The sequence below is a fragment of the Myotis lucifugus genome, unplaced genomic scaffold (genome assembly GCF_000147115.1).
Source record: "Myotis lucifugus unplaced genomic scaffold, Myoluc2.0 scaffold_14, whole genome shotgun sequence".
Taxonomy (NCBI): domain Eukaryota; kingdom Metazoa; phylum Chordata; class Mammalia; order Chiroptera; family Vespertilionidae; genus Myotis; species Myotis lucifugus.
Genome location: NW_005871062.1, coordinates 5983185 through 6002407, shown reverse-complemented (window position 1 = coordinate 6002407; position 19223 = coordinate 5983185). Strand labels below are relative to the sequence as shown.

Here is a 19223-nt window from a genome sequence, read left to right as displayed (position 1 = left end):
TTTGTTATGCTCACCTCATGGGATGATTGGTAGAATTGGGGGTAATGTGTGTAAAGTACCTAATAATAAACTGGTATATGATAAGCATTTAGAAAGCTAATATTTATTTATTTATTTTGAGAGAGATAAATATAATTTTTTAAATTTTATTTATTGATTTAAAAGAGGGGTGGGGGAAGAGAGAGAGATATATTTTTATTTTTCCACTTATTTATGCATTAATTAGTTGATCCTTATATGTGCCCTGATTGGGGATTGAACCTGCATCCTTGGCATATCGGATGATGCTCTAACCAACCAAACTATCCAACCAGGGCCTAGCTTTTATTGTTATTGCTTTGCATCTATAATAATAAAAGCATAATATGCTAATTAGACCAGACATCCTTCCGGATGACCTTCTGGACGAAGCTGGGGCTGTGAGGGAAGCCCAGGTCCCGGGTGCCTGCCAGTAGCCAGAGCGAAGCCTGGGTCCCAGGTGCCAGAGGGAAGCCGGTGCCGGCAGCTAGGGGAAGGAAGGCCTACTCTTGCACAAATTTCATGCACTGGGCCTCTAGTTACATATAACTGCTGAGGTGATTTAGTGTAAAATCATCACGGGGTAGGGTTAGAGAAAATAGGCTTGGCCTCTCTCACTTCTCTTGTAGCAATATGTTTGCCAATATATCTCAGACAGCTCACTTTTCTTTTGTTATAGAAGCAGTGTGCATAGCCTTTAGAATCAGACTACCTGTGCAACTTTGTCAAAGTTATTCACTCTTGTTTCTTCTCAACTGCTTCCACCATTAAGGATATTATGAGAGCCAAATGACACAAATATTAAGTGCCTAACAGAATGTTTGCCCTGCCCCCCAGCTTAATAAATAGTAAGTTCTTCCTATTGTTTTTCTTATCCACATCTGCCTACTGCCCTCACCAAATGCTTTTTTTCAGGTACCATGACTGTATACAATATTCCATGCTCTAGACCCAAAAGCCTGGCACCAGGTCTAAATGCAATGATTGTGCCTAGCTGCTTTGTCCTTTTTGTCACCTTTTATAGACTTATTTTATACCATTTTTATTCCATGAAGTGAATATTAATTGAGTACCTGTTAAATGCCAGGAACAATAGGACATGTAATGATTAATGTGACAATTCTTGCTCTCAAAGACTTAACAGATTAGTCAGGGAATGGCATAGTCTAGAAAGACTGATATTATAAGACCGATACTGTATGTACTATAAAAGAAGCCAAAGAATGTAAAGAGACAAAACCAAGACATGTAGCATCTGAATGGTGGAAGAATGGTAACAACTGGAGGAAGCTCCATAGGGAAGGTAAGTTTGTAATAGAGTCTTGGGGCTGTGAAGACTTTCAAGGTGGAAGTGATGGGGAGGGACTCCAGGCAGAGGGAACATCCTAAGAAAAGTCACGGGTGTAGAAGTGTGTGAGACAGGTCAGGGAATGGAGACATTTAGTGTAACTGTGAAGGGAATAATGAGGAATATGGGTGAGGCATTATTGTTCAGAGTCTTTAATGATGGGATGATTTTATACTCAGTTTGATTTGCAATGAAGAAACATCGTGAGCTTTTTTTGAGCATGAGGGTAAGTAATATGACAAGGAAGATACAAGTTGTATCAGAAGTGGTGTTTACATCTGGCTCTCCAATGGACAGATAATGGCATGGACTGGGTCTTTGGTGTCTGATATGGGAGAGAAGGGCAGTGTTCCAAGTTCTAAGTTGAGAGAAATATAAGGACACAGAGGTAGGAAATTCTCAAAAATAATTTGAAAACATACTATTGTAGGCTGCCATGAGCATTAGATATGAGCAGGAAATTTGGGGGAAGTTATTTTAAAGGAAACATCATGGCAGGATCCCATTGTTTATATCAGGGATGCTGGTTTCCATTTGTAAGGAGATCAGAGTACTTGTAAAGCTGTCAAGCAGTCTAAATGAGTTTCCTTTGATTACTGTTTCTCTGAAGTCTGGTTTCTTAGAAGGTTTGTGTATTATTAAAGTATTTTTTATTGTGGTAAATACATGTAACATAAAAATACCATTTTAACTTTTAAGTACATTCACATGTTGGGCAATCATCACCACTCTGTAGTTCCAGAAACTTTTCATCACCTCCAAAGGAAACCTGTAACTGTAAGCAGTCACTCCCCACTCTTCCCTTCCCCAGCCCATGGCAACCACAGATGAATGGATAAACAACATGTAATATAGCCATGCAATGGAATATTATTTGGCCATAAAAATAAGTGATGTACTGATACATGCTACAACTAGATGAACCTTGAAAGCATCATGCTATTTAAGTTTTTAATTTTGTTTCTATTTCAATGGCAATAAAAAGTTACCAGTAGAGATCTCTTTTTTTGTATAAGCAATGATAACTTGTAGTTAAAAATATTCATAGGTCACAATAATTACATTTTAACTTAATGATTCTTGAATAGGGCTCTGCAAAATCTCAGAGGTTTTTGACATATTTCAGAGGTTCATGACACTATATTTTGTCATGTAAAAGGTATCCACAAATTTCTCAGGTTTGGAAAACTCTCAGCCTACTACCAGGATCACTTGCTGTTGCAAGATATTCATGGAATATCCTGACCAACACCTCAAGTGCTTTAAGGAGCCAGCCTAGTCACATAAACCCATGATGAGGCTGGGTGTGAAACAATGGGGAGAGGTGGGAACTCTGGCACCTTGGAAAAGTGCATGCCTCATGTAAAGAGGGGAAAAATCAAACTCTAGAATTTTCATTGAAATCTCTCAGTTATTAGTTTTTAGCATCTTGTTAAAAAATGCTAAAACATTTTGGACAAAACAAACAAATCTGCAGGAGTTGATTAAAGACTTCTGTCAATTAAAGAATATGCATGGTGTATGTTTGACTGCCAACTCCACCCTTTGCACAAGATTCTTTTTTCAAAATCCTCACCCAAGATTATGTTTTATTGATTTTAGAGGAAGTGGAAGGAAAAGGGGAGAGAGAAAGAGAGATTTATGTGAGAGAGAAACCTCAGTCAGTTGCCTCCTGTATGTGCCCTGACAGGGATCAAACCTGAAACCTGGGTATGTGCTCTGACCAAAAATTGAACCTGCAACCCTTCGGTACATGGGACAACACTCCAAAGAACTGAGGTACAGTGGCCAGGCCCAAATCCAGCCTTTAGATTCCCATGAGTTTCAGCATATTCTGTCACCTCTCGAAATCTCTTCTCTCATCTACAAAATGTGTCTAATGACAGTCTCTCCCTAATAGAATTGTCATGTATGTGAAGTGTTAACACAGTGTTGGCAGAGTACAAGGTAATAATCCTATATAATAAAAGCCTAATATGCAAATTGACCAAATGGCGGAATGACCAGTGGAATGACCGGTTGCTATGATGCACACTGACCACCAGGGACAGACACTCAATGCAGGAGCTTCCCCCAGCCAGCAGGCCCCAGGCCAGCCAAGGCAGTTGCCAGTGGGAGCCCCCCAATTGCCCCGCCAGTTGCCACGCAGTTTCAGCCCTGATTTCTGGCCAGGCCTACTGACCCTACCCATGCACGAATTTCGTGCATCAGGCCTCTAGTCTATCCTATCTAATAATAGAGAAACATGGTAATTAGCCATACCTCTGCTACCCTTCCCATTGGCTAATCAGGGCGATATGCAAATTAACTGCCAACCAAGATGGCGGCCGGCAGCCAGGCAGCTTGAAGCTAACAGGAGGCTTGCTTGCTCCAGTGACAGAGGAAGCCAACGTTCCCCTCCTGCGGCTGCTGGCCTCTGACCTTGCAGCTTGAAACATTGTTACAAATATAGAAGCTAAACAAAACCCCAGAAACCTGCTTTCAGCCAGCCGGGATCTCAGAGCTGGAGTTGAAACAGTGTTTCGATTATAAAACCCAAACAAACCAGATACCTGCTTTCAGCAGCTGAGGCCTCAGAGCTGGAGCCAAGCCTCAGAGCTAAAGCTGGCCCAGAATAAAAAAAAAAAAGAAAAAAAGGACAGGTTGAGAGCTTCAGTCACCCTCCAGCCTGAAAACGGCCCTCAGCCCCTCACCCAGACTGGCCAGGCACCCCAGTGGGGACCCGCACCCTGAAGGGGGTGTGACCAGATGCAAACAGCCATCATCCCCTCATCCAGGCTGGCCAGACACCCCAGTGGGGACGCCCACCCTGATCCAGGACACCCTTCAGGGCAAACCAGCCGGCCCCCACCCATGCACCAGGCCTCTATCCTATATAGTAAAAGGGTAAATGCCTCCCAGCACCAGGATCAGCAGAGCTGCGAGGCATCCCGGCACCGGGATCAGCGTGACAAAAGGCAGCGACCAAACCCCCTGATCGCCCTGCGGCTTTGTGTGTGACAGGGGGCAGGGCCACAACCTCCCTATCCGCCCTGCTCTGTTCGTGACAGGGGAAGGTGCCCCAACCTCCTGATCAGCCCTGCTCTGTGCCTGATAGGGGGGAGCTCCCCAACCCCCTGATCGCCCTGCGGCTCTGTGTGTGACAGGGTGCAGCGCCCTAACCCCCTGATCGGCCCTGCTCTGTGTGTGACAGGGTGTGGCGCCCCCCCCACCCCATGGGCCCTGCTCTGTGTGTGACGGGGTAGAGCCATAACCTCCCCATCGGCCCTGCCCTGAGTGTGACAGTTGCAGCGCCCCAACCCCCTGATTGGCCCTGCTCTGTGGGTGATAGAGGGCGGTACCCCAACCCCCTGATGGGCCCTGCTCTGTGCGTGACAGGGGGGAGCTCCCCAACCCCCTGATCGACCCTGCTCTGTGTGTGACAGGGTACGGAGCCCCAACCCCCCTGATGGGCCCTGCTCTGTGAGTGACAGGGGGCAGCGCCCCAAACCCCCTGATCGGCCCTGCTCTGTGCGTGACAGGGGGTGGCGCCGCAACCTCCCCATCGACCCTGCCTTGAGTGTGACAGAGGGTGTGCCCCAACCCCCCAATCGGCCCTGCTCTGAGCCCGACCAGGGGCTGCACCTAGGGATTGGGCCTGCCCTCTGCCACCCAGGAGCAGGCCTAAGCCAGCAGGTCGTTATCTCCTGAGGGGTCCCAGACTGCGAGAGGGCACAGGCCGGGCTGAGGGACCCCCCCCCCCCGCCCCCGAGTGCACAAATTTTTGTATACCGGGCCTCTAGTATATATATAAAAGCCTAAGTGACCATTACGATGGAATGACTAGAACGAGTGGTCATTATGACATGCACTAGGCCACCAGGGGGCAGACGCTCAATGCAGGAGCTTCCCCCTGGTGGTCAGTGCACTCCCACAGCATGAGCGCCACTCAGCCAGAAGTTGGGCTCATGGCTGGCAAGCGCAGTGGTGGTGGCAGGAGCCTCTCCTGCCTCTGCACCAGTGCTAAGGAGCAGTGAGTCAAGTAGTAAGGAGCGAACAGGTGGGCGGTAAGGAGCGGCAAGCCAAGTGGTAAGGAGAGAGCAGGCGGGCAGTTAGGAGCGAGCAGGTGGGCAGTTAGGAGTGAGGCGTCCTGGCTTGCGAGAGGGATGTCCAACTGCCAGTTTAGGTCTGATCGGGCCTAAACTGGCCGTTGGACATCTCCCGAGGGGTCCCAGATTGTGAGAGGGCACAGGTCAGGCTGAGGGTCCCCCACCGCCATCCCTCCATGCACAAATTTTATGCATTAGGCCTCTAGTCCTATATAATAAAAGGCTAATATGCAAATTGTCCCCTTGGAGTTCGACCGACCAGGAGATCAACTGCTCACTATGACATGTGCTGACCATCAGGGCACAGTGCGAAACAAAGGAAGGCCCCGGCCGTCAGCCGGCAGCCAGGGGAGGAAGGCCCTGATCGGCCCTGATCACAGGCCAGGCCTAGGGACCCTACCTGTGCACAAATTTTGTGCTCCGGGCCTCTAGTACTAGATAATATTAGGTAATGTTATCTGATTGTTAATAATGAAATTAATGGCACAGTTTCTAACTGGTTTTCCTTCCTGGAGGTCTTGGAGTAATTTCAGGGGAGTTTGGTGAAATAATCCTGATAGTTGATTCAACACCCTTTATGCTGAATATGATCTAGGATAGTGTCTTTGAAATTTATCACAAAAAAAATAGCTTTGTGATAGTCATCAAGTTATTTCGTCTCCTTGTGCCGTTTTCCCACCTGTAAAATGGTAATAATATATAGTACCTTCCCCATATGGTTGTTTGGGGATTAAATAATTAATATTTGTATGGCACTTTACAACAGCTCCTGGCACACAGTAAGGGTCACATAGATAATTAGGAAAAAATAAATATTAAGACACAAGTTGATCCTGTATAGATTTCTTATAGATCCTTTTTCCTCCAAGTGACTACTTCTCACTGAAGCACTGATTCAGCTTGACACCTTGCTTTAGTTGATATTTTAAATACAATTTTAGAATGTGCTAGCCCAACTTAACTGTGTAATGATTCAAGACGGAGCTGTGATCAACAATGACATTTTTCAGCGAATCTGGAGACCTTTGAGAATGTCAGGCCTATTCATGAAGCACAAAGTTTGGCATCTTACCTTCAGTTTGTGATTATTTCATAGACAGTTGTCCTGGTTATTTTCATGATTTACCAGTTCTAGGCTCAAGCCATAACATTTCTAGGCAATAAACAAGCTTCTTTAATACAATTATGAGAGTTCCATGGGGCACCAAGGTACAATGAGAAAGTAAATATTGGACTCAAGATAAAACTCATTACATGACTTTGGGAGAGTCACTCTTCCCTGTGTCTTGTTCTTTTCTCTAAAATGTAAAGTTAAGGAAACAGACTTCTGTGTGTTCTACTGGGGCCTCCCCTCACCAACTTCTTACAAATGAGATATTATGGGAACCTCTGATATGTCCCCAGGTCGCAGGAGAGTTGTTCTGGTTGAATTGGGTTAAGTGCCTGTTTACTCTATTCTCTTGGGCTCAGCCTGTCTCACATGGTAACCCCTCAGGCATCTCTGTGGGAGCCGCAGGGCTCCCTAAAACTCATTCTGAAAGCAACTGGGTAAGATGAGACTATTAACTCTTAGCTAATAATCTATGATTCTAAGTATTTCTAAAAATACTTTATTTTTTTTCAAATAAAGTAAATTTCTTTCAGCATAATAAATAAGTAAACCTTATCTACCTACACACATTTACTTGTATTTCACCCAGAACTAGAGACTCTGCTATTCAAGTGGACCCTTCTACAAAATGAAAAATTATTTTTCTGTGTAAACAACAACATTTAGAATGTTTTCTAAATTCTGTGCTTTACTCTTCTTAACGTGGGGGACACTTTGGGCTTGAGGCACAATTGTGAAAACTTAGGATGCTAGCTTTTTGTTCAGTTTCTACTTTTTGAGTCACTGGCATTTGTCACTCTTTTACCCCTCTTCAAAATTGGGATAATCAGAAAGAAAAGAAAAAGCTTCCTTTTTTTAAAGGTATCTGAAATTTCACAAAGTATGCTGGCATCACAGCATTCCATGCATATTTAATCATCATCTTCAAGACAGGAGGTTGGAGAAAAAATCAGGTTGTGATATTTGGCAACAGCAGGTGTGGGAAGGAGGGTGTTGACACCCTCTGAAAACGGATATGGCATGTTGTGTGGCAGGTTCCCTGTGCAGTTCCCACATCACCTGGGGTCCCAAACATGCTTTAAGAAAACTCTAGGGCAGGAATGGGGAGCCTTTTCTCTGCCAAGGGCTATTTGTATATTTATAACATCATTTGCAGGCCATATAAAATTATCAACTTAAAAATCAGCCTGCTATATTTGGTCAAACATTTAATTAACTCACCCCAATGCATTGGCAGGGCCAGATGAAATGATTTCGAGGACCTTATGTGTGGCCCACAGGCCAGATGTTCCCCACCCCTGATCTAGGGAGTGGGCTTGTCCTTCACATGACACGGGATTTCTCTGGGAGTGAGGATGGCCTTTGACAACCCATTTTCTTCATAAAAACCTTAATGCTTTCTCTTTTGTGGGCCTTTGCATAGGGCAGCTAGCTCTAGCCCCTGTCCCTGTGCATATTCCCCCCACCCCCCAACCCCCGCCATTGTTGTTAAGTGAGTATCTTGCTTATGTATATGTAAGTCAGTGAGAGTACAGGGATACAGTTCTTGGCATTTGAGATGGAAACTATTAAAACTCAGAGTTAACTTAGGAACTCTCATATCCTACAATCAGGAGCAAGACAGCAATAAGAGGGTCACGTATGTGCAAATTATGTTTTCTAACTTTATCACACACTCCACTCTGTCTGCCACCCAGTGCTCCAGACACACAGGTTTCACCACTGCCTCCCTGTGGCTGGGCTGATTCATCCAACAAGCTCCTGCCCCTGGGTTTTTTACAGCCTCTTCCACATTGACAGTAGATTGAGAAAGTGTGACACCCAAGTTTTCAAACTTTTATGTTCAAAAAAGTCATCTGGAAGGACTTCTTAACATAGAGATTCCTGAACCTCCCCCAGAGATTCTAACCTAGTAAATAAAGAATGGGGCCTGGTGCCAGGTTCTGGGTTCTACCCCCAGTGTGGGGCATGCAGGAGGTAGCCGATTAATGATTTCTTTCTCATCATGGATGTTTTTATCTCTCTATCCCTCTCCCTTCCTCTCTGAATTCAATAAAATTATATATTTTAAAAAATAATGGGGCCTGGGAATATGCATTTTAAGCAGGAGGTTTTCTCAGGCTGGTGGTTCAGGAAGTGCCCGCACATCAAATACTGTCTTCAGGTTGTCTTTTCTGGACACTGCACTAAAGGAGGCCCTGGCATAAAGGTTGGGCTGAGACTGGAGTCACAAAGCCCAAACTGTGGGCAGAGCTTTGGTTCAGAGGGTCTCAGAGTGCCAGCGATGTGCAAAACTCCTTATGTTGCAACAGCAAAGGCAGGAGGGAGTGTGGCTGGGTCAGGAAGTAAGAAATACAAAAAAATATATATACTCTCATCCCCTCCCATGTGTTCTGGGCAACTATCTGAGGCTGTCTGTCTGCAGTCTGATTACAGTGCACAGGAACTCATCAGATGTCAAAACAGATTCATCAAGCACAGTCCCCAGCATATAATAAAGCTGAAAATGAAGTATAAATTTCATGGCTTAGTTTTTTAGACCCTCAAGTAATATGGCCTTCGCCTTGAGTCCACCATCCCAACAGAGCGAAATGACTATTCAAGTGACTGTGCTTAGGGGTGGGGTTCAGTCTAAATTGAGTCCTTGGAAACTCATTGTTCCACTGCCCCTTCTTGGATACCTAGGACATACCCACCCTGATGTGTTTCTGGCTCCTCAGAGTTATAGTCCTGTCTACTTGGCATCAGAAAAATTCTATAGTAGCTTCCTCTTTGGGTCATCTCCTATTTAGAACTAACAATTAATTGAATTGTTTTCTTAGGTTATAAAATATAATTTTACCCTGAAAATTGGTCTTTTAGTCATGACGCTGATCTGAAGACAATAACAATTTGGTACTAGAAGCGCAGAATGCCAGTGCCAGCCCCGAAAAGGACCTTACTTTGAACACATCCAAACTGCTTCGCTTGGTTGACAAGAAAGCCAAAGGCCAAAGAGGGAAGCTTTCCCACATGTCTGCTTGTCCAATTACAGCCAGAGAGTTAGTGAATGAGGGATTAGAAATAAGTTCCCATACCTACCAGATGGGTACTACCTTTCATCCTAACTAGTGCTCTTCATATTTGCTTGGGGTTTCAATGTTTCAAAAGCTTGTCTTATTTGCATTGCAGTTTATGATATACTCTTTTTTTTCTGTTCTTTTTTTTAAATGATATACTCTTTATTCACATGCTTAAATTTTGTCGAGGTGGCTTTCCTTCTTTGATTTCTTCACTACTGAGACATGTGAAATGACTCAGGCTATTAGAAGAAGAACTTTGGATAGAAGAAAAGAGCCAATGGTGATGATTTCATCATATGGTGGTTTTAAAATATCAGCGTTATCTTCTATTTAATTTGGCCAACATATATTGAGCATCAGAATCTACTGGTTATGGCACTGGGTGTGGTACTATATTACTTGTGGGTTCTTCCCTTGTGGAGGAAGAAAATTCATGCCGAGAGGTACATGGGAAACCGTGAACTTTAGGCCATTCTCTAATCTGGAGAGGTGGCTTGACTGATAAGGAAGGTGGACTGTAATGGCTGCTTGAGGTCTGCTTGAAGAACCTGTCCAGCTCTGTGATGTGGGGTGGTGACTGGATGGTTTCCACATCCAGTCCAGGGCAACCTACATTTTCTCCTCAGCTCCATGAGCAAGGACACGCCCAGTGCTTAGCAGGAATGGTGAGCCACACCCTGGATGTGAGTCAGGCCTCTAATCCATCCAAGATGGGGAAGGCTGATAGGGGTGGGACTGTGTCAAGTTTCATATTCTCCCACCTTGCCCTTTCTTTGGTTTTATATTTATAAGGAAGGGTGTTGCATGACAAGGCTGTGCCATGGGGGTGCCCTTCATTAGTGGCTGGCAAGCTGCACCATGGTTTTCCTCTGCCTAATGCTTCTTAGTTCTGGATTGCTTTGGGTGTAAAAGCAAAGTGTGGGTGTAAAAGGAGAGTCAAGACTGACTATGTGGTTTGTGAATCCTTGTGCAACTGAAAATGCAAGTTCTTTTTTCAATAATTATTAAGAATGTCAAGACAGTGACAGCAAAGCCAAACAAAACACGGGGCCTTTTGGTATTCAGGACCCTGTGCCACTGCACACATTGCACATGCATAAAGCCAACCTGGTGGGGGTGCATTAGGGAATCTGGTATGGAGAGTGATGTGGGGCTTCACTTGGCCAATGGACACCAGACCATTGCTACTAACCAAAGCCAGAAATGACTGTACTTAGATTTGGTGGCAGTAAAGAGCAGACTGTGTATTTTTCAAAGGAGAAGCAGACCAAGGTATCAAGCTATTGCACTTAGATTTGGTGGCAGTAAAGAGCAGACTGTGTATTTTGCAAAGGAGAAGCAGACCAAGGTAGGAAAGGTGATCAGCAGACCATCACACAGCTTCTTAGTGTCAGATGGGGACTAAATCTCGGGCCTTCTAACTGCCATGCCTTTGCTAGCCCTCAGTAAAGCTAAGTAACAATGAAATTGTTCTCCGTCATTGTGGGTTAAATTGCAACTTGGGAATAAGAGTGAAATGCAGGAAGGAAAATAAGATAAATGATAATTGAATGGAGAAAACAAAACAGCTTAGAAAGCCAAAGCAGTTTGTCGGAGTCCAATCTGATATACAACATACAGTAAAGCAGACAAATGTCTGGGCAGCAAAACAAAACTACACAAAGAAGATATTTTCAAATAACATACACATATTTCCAACCAGCCTTAAGCTCATATGATAAGGGACAGATTGTCCAGAGTAAATAGAGAGAGAAAAGAAAGATGCTCTGGGCTGAATTTAGTCCCCTGTCAAAATCACAGAGAAACTAATTGCTTCTTCTCCTGCTTGTCATCACTCCAGTGGCCAGGCCTGAGGGGCAGTGAAGGGAGACAGCATAGTTCATATATTTGTGTGTTCATTCATCCATCCATCCAACATTTCTTGAGCACCTCTATTAGCATTGTTCTGTGCTAGATCCTAAAAAGAATGTTTAAAACATGGCCCCTACATTTAAGGAGAGTAGACAGATATGTATCAGGGGAGAAAACAAATCACAATAAATAGAATACTAGTGATGCATGCTGTGCTCAAAAGAAGGACTGGACCGGCTACATAGTTTGTGAAGGCTATTCACACTGCTTACATCTCTCAGTTGATAACCTGCCTACAGGTTCTTATTTGCTTCCAAACAGTGGTCAGTATTTATTCATCAATACTGTGCTTCTCTTTCTTAAAGACTCCAGGGGAGGGGGTATAGCTGGTGAGTCGGGATGTGGTGTTCTTATAGACTGTGTCCATTTACCCTTGGTTAGGCATGTCTATGAACTAGTTCTTTGCATGATCCTCTAGGGGGAAAACCTGGTTTGAAGATGGTTCGGGTTCAGACCTGGTGAGGATCTGTGCCTACTGGCACTTTCTCCTCCCCATCTGCTGCCCTAGGCATGTGGGTAAGAAAACAGTTCTGCTCAGGACAGGGAGAGGGCCAGCTGTGTGATCATTGGGGTGTTACTCAGTGTCCATCTAAAAAATGTCAGGATAGGAGGAGGTCTCATAAACAAGTGCTTTCTAATCCAAATAAGTAACACCTCCATTCTCTCTTAGTGACAGCAGGATTGAAGTAGAAGAGGAAGTGAAATATGTTGCAAAGGCTGTCACAGAAAAGAGAGAAGGTACAAGACAACAAGAGAAATAATCTTGAGGTACCTATGTAATAATTTCCCAAGATTTTCTGCTCCTTACCTGTTGAGCATGTCACTCACCAAGAGAAGTATACATAGTCTCTGAAATGACTGGAAATAATAGACAGAAGGTGAGTCCCATGTGTTAGCATTGGTCTCATCAGAACAGTGTTGCACATTCATGCTAATACTTAACATTTATAAAGCTCATAGCACATCCAGTATCTCATTTACTCCCTCAGCAGCCCGGGAAGGTAGGTGGAGTCTGTACTATAATTCCCACCGCACAGAAGAAGCAACTGAGGTTTGGAAAAGACTAAGCTACTAGCTGCAGATCCCAGTGAGTGGCAGACGAGGGCCTAGGGCCAGGTTTTCTGTGTGACATTCATTCTACCACTGGTCCTCTCCTAGGTGCATTGTTCCTTGTTCCAGTTATTGCTGGGTACAGTATGACAGGAGCACAGCATGAGCGGGGAGAAGCATTCAGGAGCCACTGGAGATGTAGCGATAATGAGAGAGCTGCTATGTGGACATGTGATGTCTTTTCACAGAGCCTCTTGCCCTTTAAAATAACACACTTCAAACAGCAATGCACCCGTCGGTCCCACTCTTAAGAGACCAGGCTGGGATCCAGCATCTCTCAGCTCTCCCCCCACTTTTTTGCCCCCATTCTGAGCATAAAGACACTTGGAGCTGAGTGGGAACAGTATTTGTCTCGCAATTACTTCTAATTGCACTGTAGTTTTGTGGTGCATAAGTGGAGTGACCTAGATACCAGTTATGTGAAACTCTCTTTTCATGCTTGGGTCTGTATTAAGGAGGAGGTATATTAGGGAACAGTGGCTCAATGCATCTCCCAGTTAACATTTATATGTAACTCCACATCTCCACTTGTCAAATGGCCAGGTCTCCTTAACAGGCCGGATCTAAGGCTGCCTCTTTCTCTGTAAGGCCTCTCTGGATTACTCCATTCTTTAGATTCCCACAGCAATTTTCTGATCCTATCTTTGGTGCTCATCATTTTCCTTTTTTAAAATTGACTTTAGAGAGGGAGGAAGGGGGAGAGAGAAAGAAACATCGATGTGAAAGTCATACATTGATTGTTTGCCTCTGTATGTGCCCCAACTGGTGATGGATCCTGCAACCTAGGTAGGCTCACTGACCAGAAATCAAACTGGAGACCTTCAGGTACAAGGGTGATGCTCAATGAACTGAACCACTCCGGCCAGGGTTGGCACTCATCATTTTCTACATTTTTCATCTTCCTGAATTCCTCATGCCAGCAGCAGTGTCTAATTCAGCCGTGGGCAAACTACAGCCCGCGGGCTGGATCCGGCCTGTTTGAAATGAATAAAACTAAAAAAAAAAAAAAAAGACCATATGCTTTTATGTAATGATGTTTACTTTGAATTTATATTAGTTCACACAAACACTCCATCCATGCTTTTGTTCCGGCCCTCCGGTCCAGTTTAAGAACCCATTGTGGCCCTCGAGTCAAAAAGTTTGCCCACCCCTGGTAATTCATTTTTCTCTTTTTGTCTACTCTGAGAACTGAGAATAGTTAAGGTAGTTGCTCAATTAAGTACTGCGAAATGAAAGCATAAACTGATTATATTCTAGACATTGTGGAGGTGTGCAAATAGACCATTTATTCTCTGGAACCTCTTCTAGGTGGCCCGACGTAATTTACCAGTTCAACCTTATTTCCTGTGGAATATCTTCATGACCGACCTCAGTGTGCCTGGAACTGTGCATATCATTTTTTTGAGAGGTGAGTGTCAGATTTTTTTAAAGAGGAAAATAACAACCTTGAATCCAACCAGAATAGTTCCCTGGTATACACCAGTTTCTTCAGTCATCACACAAATACAATCTGACTGGCCAGAGTCTGCTGAATAGAATAGAGAATTTGGGATGAAACATTTAAAAATTCACTCATAAATATCCAACACTTTATATTTTGTCTTCTTTTTTTTCCAAAAATCAGTCCTCTACCAGAGACTATGTCTTATTCATTTTGTTAAATCCTTATCAATTTTGAAAACTGAGAATGGTCCAGATAGTTGCTCACTTGAATGAAAGCACCAAATTATTATGTTCTAGACATTGTGGAGGTAGTAAAAGACAGGTGGTTGCATTTTCTTTTTAAAAAATATATATTTTATTGATTTCAGAGAGAAAGGGAGAGGGAGAGAGAGATAGAAACATCAATGATGAGAGAGAATCATTGATCGGCTGCCTCCTGCACACCCCCCACTGGGGATGGAGCCCACAACCCAGCCATGTGCCCTTGACCGGAATTGAACCTGGGACCCTTCAGTCCCCAGGCCGACGCTCTACCCACTAAGCCAAACCAGCTAGGGCAGTAGATGAATTTTCACAGTTTATACTGACTCTCTATACAGAAAACTCTTATTTGGGTTTTGAAATCAATTCATTAAGATTCAATTACATTTTCTAGCAATTGTTGCTATGCCAAGTGTTATTCTAGGTTCATTCTCAAATGCTTCCTTTCAAATTCAACATACCTAAAAGAGTAATGATACCCCCCCAATTTACAGATGATCAAAAATATCAGCTCAGAATGGTCAAAATATGACTTGCCATAGGGTGCAAGGCCATTAAATGGCAGATTGGGATTCATTAAATAGATATTAATTAATTATCATTAATTCAATATGTATTTATTTGGTACCTACTACATGTTAATCTTTATGGGAGAATATGATGTAGTCATTAACTTCAAGGGGCTCAAAGTATAGTGAGAGAGACATACACTTAAATGGAAAACAATAGCATGTGGCAAGTACTCTAATAGGATTACTGCCCAGAGATCCCAAGTATATGTGTAGTGTTTCTGTTTGTGTCAGAGATATACCACTCTACATGTCCTCTATACCTGATACAAAAGTGGTGATAATGCTCAAAATCACAAATATCCCATAAGTCAAATCATCATCAAAGAATTTTAATAGTAGGATTGTAAGCTTCAGACTTAAACTTTCTTACAGTTAACTGGGGGCATATACATCCCATGGGGGAATGGACAGAAGGCTACTCCTGCTCACTCCATCAAAACATTTTAATGAAAGAGGAAGTTGGCAGAAAAACCCAGGACTTCTTGAAGGAGAGGACAGGAGAGAGAGGTGTGTCACTGTAGAACGAGAAAAGCCCCACCCACAAGCCCAGTTCCTTGTCTGACAGATTGAGTTCCACCCTGTAAACATCCTCAGTCCTTTCATTGACCATTTGTGACTGAGCACTTCACACTCAGCCCACTCGGTGAGGTGAGATTCACTCTGAGTGGGTGACAGCGCCAGGGCACCCTCCTCTTTGGCTTCATCTGTGCCAACCACACGTCTACCAGCCACTGCCTGTTGTCAGAGTCCCTTCATCCAAGAAGAGAAAGAAGAGTCTTGAGGACCAGCCACAACCTAGTCAGGTAAGGCCAGATGGCTTGTCACCAGTTCTGCAAAGAGATCAGGTTTCTCTCTATAAACTGATTGCTCCTGTCTCTTAGCCTGTATTTCTTGTCACCTCTGCCATTGCCTTGCAGTTCCAAGTAGGCCTAAAGTTTTCCATGACCATATGACTGTCCACTCTTCCGCACTGCCCACGGTTGATGAGATTTGTAGACCAGCATGTCTAAGCCTATTCAATCACTTGGCACACTTATCTATGAGATGATTTTTAATCTTAAAAGCAGTGCAATCGGTATAATTTTCTCTATTCAGTCGCTTACTGAACTGAGGCTTGGTGAATTAGAGTGGGGTTTTTTTTAAGTTTGATTAGCAGTCTAAGGCCAAGATTAGGTTTAATTCCTCCTTCTCTCTCTACTATACCACTCAGCAGATCATACCTTATCTCAAAAAGCCAAAAGAAGGGAAAGGGGCTTCCTGAACTGTCAAATGACAAACAAAAGGTATTATTTCCTTGCAGCCAGGTTGGAAGGGATATTTTTGAATTCATCTGAGATTTTATAATGATATATAAGCTCCATCAACTAGGGCTATTTTTAAAGAACACATGAGAATATGTATGTAAAGGGGCCCTGTAAGCTGAAAAGTGATATGCAAATTCAGGAAGATGACTCCATGGAGCCTGAAACATGCTCCAGCTCTCTGTGTAAGATGGCTTTCATTTGGGCTGAATGACACTCTCCTAATGTCAGCAGCTGCATTATGAGGCATAGATCACAAAGGCCCTGAGGAAATATTTAGCTTTTCAGTCTTACTGTGATATGTGGAAAAGCAAATCTCAACAGGAGGGAACAAAACACCCCCTGAATCTCTTCAAATTGACTCCGGCAATTTCCCCTCTTATGACAGCTATCATTATATAGTATTGTTCTACTATATAACAAGAAAATCTCATCTTCAGTGATTATGTAGTTTATTTTTTAAGGTACTAATTTTAGCAATCATTTTTTCCTTCATTCTCAAAAGGTTGTATCATTCTTAATTGTGGAAGGAAATGTTTCGTGTGTTTGTGTGTGTGTGTGTGTGTGTGTATTTGAGTTTGTTATGACAGTGCTAATATTCATCCCGTGGGTTGAAATGCTATACAATCTTTGGCAGACTTCTGGATATTCTTAGTGTCTGTCTAGCTCTAATGAACTTACAGGAATCACATACTCAATTACCTAATTCAAAATAGAGAAAGTGAAGCCCAGAAAGATGACATAATGTGAACAAGGCCACCAGCCGGTGATCATTAGATCTGTAGGTCAAATGCAAGTCTCTGATTCCTTTACTGCTTATGGCATGGAGCAAATGGTGCAGGCATCCTTGGACAGAAGCATTAGCTGTGTCATTTTAAGGATTGTACTGACTATCCCTTAAGAGTCCTTTCAATTAAAAGTTTTGGGGCACTTTGACCTTTTCTTGGCATCTAGTGGAAATAGATGAAAAGGGGCGTTATTCACAAAAGCATCTTTCCTTATTATCTTGGTTCTTGTGGAATATTTGTTTCAGGCAAATTTTGGAACTTCTCCTTAGATGTAATGTTGGGAGATGAACAAGCAGTGGTGATGTCTTCATTTTATTCAACCAATCTAGATCTTTCCTTGAATCTTCTAGGATCTTTCTAAGGAAGTTTCACTCATTTTAGAACTTGTAATGCTAGTTGGTCTTTTATTCAGAGTTGTAGAATCTAATGGCATGGTTGAACTTGAGAGTTTCTTTAATCCAGGGTCTGCAGACCAGCAGCCATAGGTGAATCCAGCATACAGATGTGTGTATGTGTTTTTTTTGTTTTTATTTTTGTTTTGTGTGTGTGTGTTTGTTTTTTTGTTTTGTTTTGTTTTGTCCTGCAGTGGTAAACAAAACTGAGGTAGTTGCAAATATTTAACATTCAGGATAAAGATCAGTTATTTCATTTTTTTTCAGGAAAATGAGATCTAGTAATAATGGATCCATATTCCCACATAGAAAACAAACACTAGGTCTGGGCAGCATATATTTCCTCTAGATGGAGCATGTATTCTCAAATTTTTCACAGTCCCTGTAGGATTTGAGTTTGTCAATACTGATCACTTTCAATCTCATACATGTTCAAACCATTCCCTTTCAAGGGAAATCTAGGTCTATATAATGCTAGGCCATGCCACAGATCAATGGTACCAGGAAGTAGATGAAATTAATTCTTTGGCCTTAACCTCTCATTATTTAAGAGGCAGGAGGAGAAATGACTTCAGCAGGATATAGGGATAAAGAGCAATGACCCTTCTCCAAAGGGGCTTATTAGTATTGAAAATATGTACACAGGGAAAAATATGATAAATAATGCATGAAGTTAAAAGCAAATATTGTTGGTTTTACTGATTAGAGATATATTCATGGCAATTAGGTAGGTTGCCATCAGGGATGGTTGTAAGGAGGAAAGGATGTTTGACCTGGGCTTTGAACAGGTAGAGGTGAAATGAGTTTACAGCAAAAGAAGAATTTAAGCAAATGCATAAGACAGTACTTGCAGTATAGAATGAATTCTCAAGCTGTTTATGGGGCTAGTGGGACTGAAGGGAGGATGAGGCTGGGAATTTGGGTCTGCAGCAGATCCTGGGTATTGAGTGACAGGCTGAGTTTCAGATCAGGCACAGCGTTGCGAACTTGAGGAGCATTACAACTATTCACTGAACATTTGTCCAAGCTCATGACCATCCAAGTCTACAACTTGGTAGTGACAGAAAATCTTTTAGATATCACTTATCTCTCTGCTTTAAGTTTTTCAGAAGAATTAAGAGAGAAGAAAACACTTCTAAACACAGAGGACAGTATCAGATGCTTAGTGAGGGAGATAAGGTGGTAATATACAATGGAATTAAAAAGATGGATGAGCCCTAGCCAGTTTGGCTCAGTGGACTGAGCATTGGCCTGCAGACTGAAGGGTTGTGGATTTGATTCCAGTTAAGGGCACGTACCTTGTACTTCAGTTGCAAGCTCCACCCTGGCCAGGGTCCTGGTTGGGGATCCTGCAGGAGGCAACCAATTGATATGAGAAAAACACATCAATATTCTCTCTGTCTTTTCCTCTCTTTTCTACTCTCTAAAAATCAATGGAAAAATATCCTCCACTGAGGATTAAAAAAAGAATAAAAAAGAAAGATTGATGAAAATATTTTTTAAATACATTAGCAAATGTAAGAAATATTTGGATAAAAATATGGCAATATTTTTAAAAATAAAGTCTATTCCTTTGGTTACAAAAGTGATGTTACATAAATTCTAACTTGTGGGATATAGAGCGTTATGTTTAATTGATAAGCTTTGTCCTTTTTCCTGGGAATCAGTCATCCTTGTATAGGTATAGAAGGTCCTTGAATGTCCTGGCCCTAGACTCTTCCATAATAAACACAGCTGGAGCATTCCACAAGTAATGCCCCACTGTAGCTTACAGAATTTTTCATGGGTTGAACAGAAAGTTCTAGTCTTGTTAAAGGC

General features: G+C 42.8%; 1 protein-coding gene across 2 annotated transcripts in view; it reads left to right on the top strand.

Moving 5' to 3' along the window:
• The first annotated feature begins 15524 nt into the window (after window positions 1-15524).
• Window positions 15525-19223, top strand: part of TPRG1 (tumor protein p63 regulated 1) — a 136823-nt gene continuing 133124 nt past the window's right edge. For both annotated transcript variants that reach the window (XM_006084782.3, XM_023750562.1), the window contains exon 1: window positions 15525-15727. The gene's annotated coding sequence lies outside the window, so the exon portion shown is untranslated. The remainder of the gene's footprint in view (window positions 15728-19223) is intronic.